General features: G+C 41.1%; 1 long non-coding RNA gene across 2 annotated transcripts; it reads left to right on the top strand.

The window, feature by feature from the left end:
- The first annotated feature begins 647 nt into the window (after window positions 1–647).
- On the top strand, window positions 648–2,499 carry LOC138035247 (uncharacterized). Of its 2 annotated transcripts, XR_011129476.1 has the most exons (3): window positions 648–854; window positions 1,805–1,892; window positions 2,345–2,499. It is a non-coding gene; the product is annotated as an uncharacterized lncRNA (long non-coding RNA). The 2 variants fall into 2 exon arrangements; XR_011129475.1 differs by lacking the exon at window positions 2,345–2,499 and having other exon boundaries at window positions 1,805–2,036.
- The last annotated feature ends 8,051 nt before the right edge of the window (window positions 2,500–10,550 follow it).

Genomic DNA, 10,550 nt, shown 5'->3' with positions numbered 1-10,550 from the left:
AAACACTCGCTTCAGTGATTAGGCCTAAGCACTCTCGTAGAATTTTAGCTTTCATTTTACGCTTCGGTTAACTACACTTTTTCACGAGATCGTGTGAAGAAGAAAGCACTCGTTTACTGATTAAGCCTAAGCGCTCGTTTCAGTGATTAGGCCTAAGCATTCTCGCGAAATTTTGCGGTTTGGTTCTTACAATATATTTAGAAGTTTACTTGGGGAGGGTTGGTATTTTTGACTGCGTATCCGCGTATCCGCGTATCCACTTCACAATATACTCAGAAGTTTACTTGGGGAAGAGTGGTATTTTCGACTGCGTATCCGCGTATCCGCGTATCCACTTCACAATATACCTAGAAGTTTACTTGGGGAGGAGTGGTATTTTCCACTGTGTATCCGCGTATCCGCGTATCCACTTCACAACATACTACTTAGAAGTTTACTTGGGGAGGGGTGCTACTTTCGACTGCGTATCCGCGTATCCGGCCTTTTCAGAGGTGCAGCTTCAAAATGGCGGGGTATTCTGCAGTTACTCCCGAATTGGTGTACGAACGTTCTGGAACGGAAGCGCTAAGCGCACGTGTCCCAAGTGCGAATCCTACCCTATGCTCTTATTTCATTATTTTTAGGGGACGTTCTGAATTTTCCATCGAATTATGAAATTAAAGTCTTAAAAGTCGTAGAAGAACAGTGTTCCAAGTATCTTTTGAATTCACGATAAACTTGTGTCACAGGTATTTAGTAGTCGGATATGCTCGGTCTTGATATGGAAAATGTTCGTCTGAAGTCACATGACAAAGCACACCGTAGATCAGCCATTTTTATTCAGCGACGGCAGGAGAGGAGTTTACGACTTTCAGGTAAGAAGTTGATGTTTTCTGTCGTTCTTTCTGACAAAATAATTAATAGGAAACACTCATATACACAACAAACCACTGTCGAATCATCCGTGCAACGAATTTCAATTCGCTGTGGATATCTGATACCAGTAGTTGAAACAGGAAAAGTGTATCACATCATTCCGATACAAGTGAGAACCTGGAATCGAGTGAAAAAACTAACCACAACCCCCAGTTTTGTGGTAACAGAAAGTGTTGATCAGCCTGAACTGAATGGTATACCATTACGTGAATCGACCAACAATGACCAAGAGGCAGCAAATGTAGTTATCACTGTGCCCTCCATTCATAGCGTCCACTCCGTGGAAACGTTTGTTCATTGTATTAACTGTGGACGGCGTTTGGTTCACGCAACAGCGGGGAAGTTTGTTCAGTGTCCAAGATGTAGTACTTTCATGAGAACCACCAACTGCTCGACAAAAAAATGTGCTCGGATTGTAGTTCAGTCTGATGATAACCTGCTACATCTTACTGCATTTGAAGATGTTCTTAAGGAAGCCTGTCCAGATCTGTCTTTGATGTCAGAGGGAACTCTGGCAGAGCTGTTACTCGATATGAACAATGTAACCATCACCTACGACGCCTCCAATCGCACGATTAAAAAATTAGCCTTCATCAGAAATGAGCTGAACTGTTGCTGTTTAATATGCGGCTCCCGATACAACATTCAGGACCTTACAGAACGTTTATATTTATAATCTGAGAAAAAAACTTTCGACGCTGCCAAGGTCTGTCTTTATTATCGGGGAAAACTCTTGACAGAACTGTTTACTTGGTATGAACACTGTCTGTGTACGTGTATTTCAACTGTTACCATTTAATTTTGCCAAAAGGGACTTGAACACGTTTATTTCTTATGGCATTCAAACATAAGACCTTACGCCAGGAATCAATCTTGTCGTTGTTGTTAGTTATTTTTGCAGAAAAAGATCTTTCAATGAAGGAACTGTCTATGTTATTACAAGAAACTGGGTGCAACTGTTACTTAGTATGAACAAAGTAAGCATCATGTACAGCCCCTTCAGTTTCACAATTAAAAATAAGTTGAGTTGTACTGTATTTCTCAACTACTTAATTTGGTGGAAGGAATTTAAAAACTGCCAGCATTTGGATTAATATATAATAAAGCTTTTGACACTTGAATATGTAGCTTTCAGGGCATTTACATGTAAAACAAAAAAGATAACTTTGAAACCCTCAACTTGCCAACAGCGCAGTTCAATTCAGTTTTCATTAAACATTCAGATTAATTTTACAAAAATCGTTACCCACAAATAGCTGAGGTAATCAGGGTGGGGAAGTGGTTTTACATCACCAAACATTCCACTCTTTTTGTACATTGTGAACCAATCAAATTTTAAGAAATTCTCAACAGCATCCAATCAAATGATCCCTATTTACTGTTCCTGCGTAAACATGTTTCTAATTTGATATTAACCATCACTATCTAGAATATGCACAGCAAAATCTGCAAAGGAATGGAATGCTCAGTTTCTAAAACCCTGCACAATAATCCGACGCATCTCCATCAGTTCACCTATTTGGTGTCAGTGCAAACTCATTAACTAGGACACGTTGCTATACAAGCAAGAATCCCCTTTTGTACTTGGCAATTTGTTGGGTTTTTGGGTGGCGGGGTGGGGGATTCTTACACTTTTTTTCTGTTCGCATGTTTTTCGTCATTTACTACCGGTAATCATCAGTGAGGTGTCTCAGAGAGACTTTCATTTCAGTTTAAATTCTCCCTCTTTCATTTCTTTCTTTACTTATTTTTATGCAGTGTAAAAAATTATTGGAGCCAACTGTGCCACAAATGATGCCAAAGTTGTCTCATTGAGCAGCATCGAAACTGGCGGAGCGAGAACGTACCGTTGCGACTGTACAGGTACTCAAAATACCGGAGAATCAAAGATGTATTGTGCGGTTCACTTTTGGGAGTGCTGATCTCGCAACGTTCAGGAGGAATAACTCACTTCTCGGTAATCTACCTTTCCCGGGAAAATCGTTCTTTCTTATTTGCTGATGTGATGATTTTATGTGTTGATGCTACTTTGGGCCAATAAACGTACATGATATAAAAAGTAAGTCCCCGAGGTTTAGACAGGTTGTAAACCACATGTAAGAACATCATCATATTTTTTTACGAGATGAACGAGACGTTTGTAGCAAAAATTAAGGAAAGTAATGCTTTTGCTCGACAATTTATGGTCACAAAGAAAACTTGGCCTAATAACGAAGTTGCAATATACGTTCCTGCGTCGGGAGCTGTTCAGAATAGTGAATCTCGTGAAAGGAACTGAGAAAGATTATTCTCTATTCTGCCCACAGTTTTGCCGTTGTAACTCTTCGTGCTGAGGCACTTGTCTTCATAACTTAGTTCACGGAGCTGTCAATCACATGGGGCTGATAAAACCTAGCTACCATTTTAGCCCGACAAATTCTGCATTTTTGGCCCGGAAAATGCGCCACAATGCCCGACAAAGATTTTGCAATGAAGAGATGTTATTTTTTCAATGGTGACTCGCGTATACTTGGAAAAAATCCAATTGCTTTTTTGCAGGAGTCGAACCTACAACCTTACAATTGTTTTTTTGCATGGCTAACATTTGCTTCGTTTTACTTTACGTCTGAAGCCTTTTTTACGTTTCACGATCCATTAAAACTCCACCGGGTTAATGCAAAATGCGTGCCTGCAAACCAGGGGTAAAATACAGACCACGAGTGCGATGCAGACTACGAAAACAACCCGTGGCCTTTACTAATGCAAGCTTAGGCCGCATTACGCCCAAAAAATAACTTTTACGCTAAAGGTTAGCGTTAGTAGAGGGTTTGGTTTCTTTTTTTCTCGTATTATCTCCATTTAGTAATCTTATCCTTAGTCTACAATCTACAATTTACACTCACCAGCTCTTTTAGAGTACGGTCACTACAAACACACCCAGGTCAGACGAAAATGAATACATATGCAAAATGATTATAACATAGCTTGCAAATTCACGCAATCAAATATAAGAGCAGCAGAAGCCTCACAATATTTAACGTGGTGCTCTGGCAATGTAATAAATCAATGTGTATCGCTTGGGAAGTTTGAAGAGCACTCAAAAAGCTTTATTTGAAAGGTTCAGGCCCTCCGATGCCTAGCCTACCGAAAAGAATAAGACGGATTGCTGGTTTTTTTAACAAGGAATTGACCTTGCAGTTGATTCTACCTGCATAAACGTTACGTAAGAACCGCGCGTGTCTGGTCTTCTCGAGACAGAGGTGAGAGATGGTTTCATGCGGACTGGCTCGCCTAAAATGCTCTGTTGTAAACATGGCGGTTCACGAGTGAAGTTGTCTCTCTGTTGCCTTTCTGTGGACGAATTCCAGGACCTACCGATACAATTTGTGCAAGTTTGGAAAGCTAAAATCTTCAATCGGCGCTGTATTTTGCTGGTAGAACTGGGTGACTCGACACCTATAAAATATCAATGAAATGAGAATCGGGGGGCTTCCCTTGTCATGGAATGGCAGAATTACCCAGAATTCTTTTTGGGCATGAAGGAGGCAACTGCCTGAGAAGCACGCGGAGACTGGCCCCCATCAAATAGCTAAGGCGTGCCCGTAGGAAAAATTAGTGAGAAGAACATTTCTACTCAGCCACATACTAAGGAGTAGCCCTGGTGTGTGTTGTTAACGTAGACTTTTGATTTCTGAACAAGTTTTTAGTATTAGGAAATTTGCGACCAAGTAGCGCTATTTTTTCTCTGTTATCCTCGTAGCAAAAAACTAACCATTCCTTATTTCTTGTCAAAGATACGGTACAATGTAACTAAGAGAATTCTGAGATTTATATTTGCAAATTACCTGTCCTCTTACCACTTAAGTTAAACCCTACATCTCTACGCAATAAGCGCATTCAAAATATTCTTATGCATGATCATTGTGGAAATTACGTTCTGTCCCTCAATAAAACCTAAAACAACCAGATACATTCTTAGTTGTTTTTCGTACGCATTAGCTAAGTTGCGGAATACGCTACCTGATTTTATCCGTACCGCTGAGTTTACTGATTTTATAAGAGAATCCAGGACCGCATTTTGTACAGCAGCTTTTCTTTTTCATTAACATATCTTTAAATATGATGTATTTAGTTATGTGTCTGTATATGCCATGTAGTTTAGCTGCAAATGTAATGTCTTGAAGATATTAGCTCTTGCAGTTATTCTTAAATTCGAAACGAAATAAACCTTAAGCATGTGTGCATGTTACCTTTAGCAGGGCGCATGCGTACACTTTGTAATCTGCGACTCCTGTGCTTACAATATGACAGATAAAATGAATGTTCTCTTGAATATATAAGCGATCGAAATCTTACGCTAAATTGTAATGACAAGGGCGGTCTGGAGCTGTGAGTAGGCGTGGGATTTGTCACATATGGTTTAGGGGCCGACATATCTCTCCCTCAATGCCGTACTGGGAGGCAAGGTCGGTAGCAGAAAGCAGCGAAGGGCCAACTGCGTCCAAAAGCGATCGCACGGGCCGAAGTCCCGGGATGACTCGTTTGGTACGACGCTCCAGCGCCTCGTCTGGAGGTACTGCACCTTCCTCTGTTGTTAAAACATTCCGTCAGCGCATCCGTAAATGTTCTGGCTCTCCGATGCCTAGCCTACCGCAAAAATTAAGATGGATTGCTGGTTTTTTTCTTTTTTTTTTTTTTTTACAAGGAATTGACCTTGCAGTTGATTCTACATGCATAAACGTAACGTAAGAGCCGCGCGTGTCTGGTCTTCTCGAGACAGAGGTGAGAGATGGTTTCATGCGGACTGGCACGCCTAAAATGCTCTGTTGTAAACATGGCGGTTCACTTGTGAAGTTGTCTCTCTGGCCTTTCTGTTGATGGATTTCCGGACCTACCGATACAATTTGGGCAAGTTTTGAAAGCTAAAATCTTCAATCGGTGCTGTATTTTGCTGGTAGGATGTGACGGTTTGCGACCCCCTGGGTTTCGCGAGATAGCGAGAAGAAAATAAGAGAAAACTAAGGGTAAAACAACGTATTTCGCACGCCTTCCCACAAACCCGCAACACAGCATAAATTTTCAGTAAACGCGTACGACTTAATTAAAGATAAAAGTTAACTACAAGTAAAACAGTTACGACAGTTACTATCTCTAAATTAACTAATCTTACTTAGATTTACTTAATGCTAATATACACTTAAACGACAATACAAAATGAACTAAATACTTTACTTTAATATTTACAGACAATAAGTTCAGTTCTTCGTCAGCCTTCGTGCCTTCTCAAGGTTCTTGTTAGTCCAACCGGCTAATCCTACAACCATCCACTACCTCTTCCAGCAAACCAACAAACGTGGTCACGTCTTCTGTCAGTCCACAAGACTCTCACTTTCGTCGCCGAACTTTTCCTCCAAAAACTTCCACTGTAAATATATTTGCCACCGCCGACAAAGGAGTTTTGTCTGGGAATTTCGCGGTCGGCGCCCACCAGTGACTCTTGGCAGTGTTTGTCTTTTCCACTTTTCTTTAAACTTTCACCTTTCCACTTTGGCTTCTCTTCGGCTTTCCTTCTCCTAGCACTCTTCTTGTCAACTGACCTTTTTCCACCCGCCTTTACAACACGCTACTTACATTTATATCTTTACATAACAATGCACTCCACATCAACACTTATTGAAAAACCTATTGTTAAAACACGACCCTAACGAACCAATAGTTACAAAAGCATCTCCACAATGGAGACTTAAAAGAACAAATAGACTAACAAACTATTCTCTAATTATTAGGAAATTCGCGACCAAGTAGCGCTTTTTTTTTCGCTGTTATCCTCCTAGCAAAAAACCGGCCTTTCCTTATTTCTTGTCAAAGAAACGGTATAATGTAACCAAGAGAACTCTGAGATTTATATATGCAAATTACCTGTCCTCTTGCCACTTAAGTCAAATCCTACATCTCTACGCAATAAGCGCATTGAAAATATTCTTATGCATGATCTTCGCGGAAATTACGTTCTGTCCCTCAATAAAACCTAAAACAACCAGATACATTCTTAGTTGTTTTTCTTACGTATCAGCTAAGTTGCGAAATGCGCTACCTGATTTTACCCGTACCGCTGAGTTTACTGGTTTTAAAAGAGAATCCAGGCCCGCATTTTGTACAGCGGCTTTTCTTTTTCATTAACATATCTTTAAATATGATGTATTTAGTTATGTGTCTGTATATGCCATGTAGTTTAGCTACAAATGTAATGTCTTGAAGATATTAGCTCTTGTAGTTATTCTGAAATTCGAGACGAAATAAACCTTAAGCATGTGTGCATGTTACCTATAGCAGGGCGCATGCGTACACTTTGTAATCTGCGACTCCTGTGCTTACCATATGACTGTTCTCTTGAATATATAAGCGATCGAAATCTTACGCTAAATTGTAATGACAAGGGCGGTCTGGAGCTGTGAGTAGGCGTGGGATTTGTCACATATGGTTTAGGGGCCTACATATCTCTCCCTCAATGCCGTACCGGGAGGCAAGTTCGGTAGCAGAAAGCAGCGAAGGGCCAACTGCGTCCAAAAGCGATCGCACGGGCCGAAATCCCGGGATGACTCGTTTGTTACGACGCTCCAGCGCCACGTCTGGAGGTACTGCATTTTTCTCTCTTTTTCAAACATTCCGTCAGCGCATCCGTAAATGTTCAGGCTCTCCAATGCTTAGCCTACCGCAAAAATTAAGATGGATTGCTGGTTTTTTTTTTTTTTTTTTACAAGGAATTGACCTTGCAGTTTATTCTACATGCATAAACATAACGTAAGAACCGCGCGTCTCTGGTCTTCTCGAGACAGAGGTGAGAGTGTTTCCTGCGGACTGGCACGCCTAAAATGCTCTGTTGTAAACATGGCGGCTCACGAGTGAAGTTGTCTCTCTGACATTTCTGTGGACGAATTCCAGGACCTACCAATACAATTTGGGCAAGTTTTGAAAGCTAAAATCTTCAATCGGTGCTGTATTTTTCTGGTAGGACTGGGTGACCCGAGACTTATAAAAAATCAATGAAATGAGAATCGGGGGGCTTCCCTTGTCATGGAATGGCAGAATTACCCAGAATTCTTTTTGAGCATGAAGGAGGCAACTGCTTGAGAAGCACGCGGAGACTGGCCCTCATCAAATGGCTAAAGCGCGGCCGGAGGAAAAATTAGTGAGAAGAAGATTTCTACTCAGCCACATACTAAGGAGTAGCCCTGCTGTGTGCTGTTAACGTAGACTTTTGACTTCTGAACAAGTTTTTATTATTAGGAAATTCGCGACCAAGTAGCGCTTTGTTCTTTTCGCAGTTATCCTCGTAGCAAAAAACTGGCCTTTCCTTATTTCTTGTCAAAGAAACGGTACAATGTAACTAAGAGAATTCTGAGATTTATATTTGCAAATTACCAGTCCCCTTACCACTTACGTCTGGAATCGCAACCTAAGAAGTTTTGGAAGTACATCAAATCCAGGCAGCAAGATTGTGTTGGTATTCCAGCTCTTCGATCTGAAAGTGGAACCCTGTCCGACCCCAAAGAAAAGGCAGAAACCTTAAATAACTACTTTAAATCTGTTTTTAAAACAGATGCGCCAAACGATACCCTTCCCACCTTGGTTCCGAAAGACATAGCAGTCATTGGAAACATCTGTGTGACTGTGAACGGAATCGTTAAGCAACTAAATCTTCTGAAACCTAACAAGGCTTGTGGCCCAGATAAAGTCTCTGCTCGTATACTTAAGCTAGCACCTGAAGAAACAGCCGTAATTTTGCGGGAAAATTTTCAGCAATCCCTGGATTCAGGTGAGGTACCTTGTGACTGGAAACATGCTATGGTTGCCCCTATACACAAAAGAGACTCACGATGAGTGAGTGAGGAACTATATAAATCATTGGAAAAAGTTCATTTATTATCTGTGAAGGTTAAAATTATCTTAACGGGTGACTTCAATTTCCCCGACATTGACTGGAATTTAACAGCTCCATTCCAGCCTAATTCTCTATCTGATTATTTGTGATACTATTATGAACTACTTTTGTCTCACACAATCTATTGATACGCCAACTCGCGGAGATGCGATACTCGACTTAGTTATCTCAAACTGTCCCGAAAATTTAATGGACATGGATGTTTGTGACAGCCTTGGATCATCGGATCACAATATTGTTTATTTTAATTTGGCTGGAAAACTATCTCGTCCGTACCAAGCTCCCAAATTGGTCTACGACTACAAAAATGCAAATTGGGAGAGCTTTCGGAATGATTTATCAAGTGCCCCATGGGACTCTATTCTAAATGAGAACAATGTTGACGATATGTGCAATGACTGGAAAGGTTTATTCATGCGAGCAGTTCAAAATAACGTCAGTTCAAAAAAATCAAACCAAGAAGAAATGTTCCATGGATTACGTCCGAAATTCGTAAATTGTTTCGAAAGCGTAAGCGTTTATGGCAGAAAGCAAAGGCCACTCAATTGCCATGTGATTGGAATAAGTACAAGCAGTTAAGGAATAAAACAAAATCGGCCCTAAACAAAAGCTACTGGATTCACGTTCATAATCTCATCACAGGTAACCCAGGCTCACTGTGTGGAGGTAAATATAGAGAACATATGAGGCGAAGTTTAGGTCTGAAAATTTGCTAGAAAATGGAAATAAAAATCAATAAAACTTACCATGTGGTGAGCTGTCGTTGTCTTTAATACGTACACGAAGTTTCGGGGAAAATGGTCCCCGTTCACCTTCCTTCATAATATAGTGACAAGGTAGGAGACGGAAGCCAGCTTATGGACTCCGATCGACCGAAAACAAGCACGGTTTTTTTCGCGAAAATCGAATCCAGTCGCTAAATAAACACGCCAGGCTCGTGGAACATGAATTTCTCTAAACCATGAATCCACTGAAACATCTCCAGGTAGCAACGCGAAGCCACCAGACTCCGTAAAACTTGTAAGTTAACCTGCTAAAATGGCGGCCAGAAAGCGTTGTACTCGCGAAGTGTCCAATTCAAGACGCCTGGTGACGAGTATAATTAGTCCCCCTGGAGGGAGGGGAGTCCCAGATTGCTCAGTGAGTTTTGTTTTTAGCAATGTGGGACTCCCCTCCCTCCAGAACTTATTAAACTCGTCACCAGGCGTCTAGAGTTCAGTGCCATTTTGAATTGGACACTTCGTGAGTACAACGCTTTCTGGCCGCCATTTTAGCAGGTTAACTTACAAGTTTTACGGAGTCTGGTGGCTTCGCGTTGCTACCCGGAGGTGCTTCAGTGGATTCATGGTTTAGAGAAATTCATGTTCCACGAGCCTGGCGTGTTTATTTAGCGACTGGATTCGATTTTCGCGAAAAAAATCGTGCTTGTTTTCGGTCGATCGGAGTCCATAAGCTGGCTTCCGTTTCCTACCTTGTCACTATATTATGAAGGAAGGTGAACGGGGACCATTTTCCCCGAAACTTCGTGTACGTATTAAAGACAACAACAGCTCACCACATGGTAAGTTTTATCGATTTTTATTTCCATTTTCTAGCAAATTTTCAGACCTAAACTTCGCCTCATATGTTCTCTATATTTACCTACACACAGTGAGCCTGGGTTACCTGTGATCTCATTGATTCAAAAAATCCCAAGCGTTTCTGGTAGTTTATC

Source organism: Montipora capricornis, unplaced genomic scaffold (assembly GCF_036669925.1).
Source record: "Montipora capricornis isolate CH-2021 unplaced genomic scaffold, ASM3666992v2 scaffold_334, whole genome shotgun sequence".
NCBI lineage: Eukaryota > Metazoa > Cnidaria > Anthozoa > Scleractinia > Acroporidae > Montipora > Montipora capricornis.
This window is presented reverse-complemented; position numbering and strand designations above follow the sequence as displayed.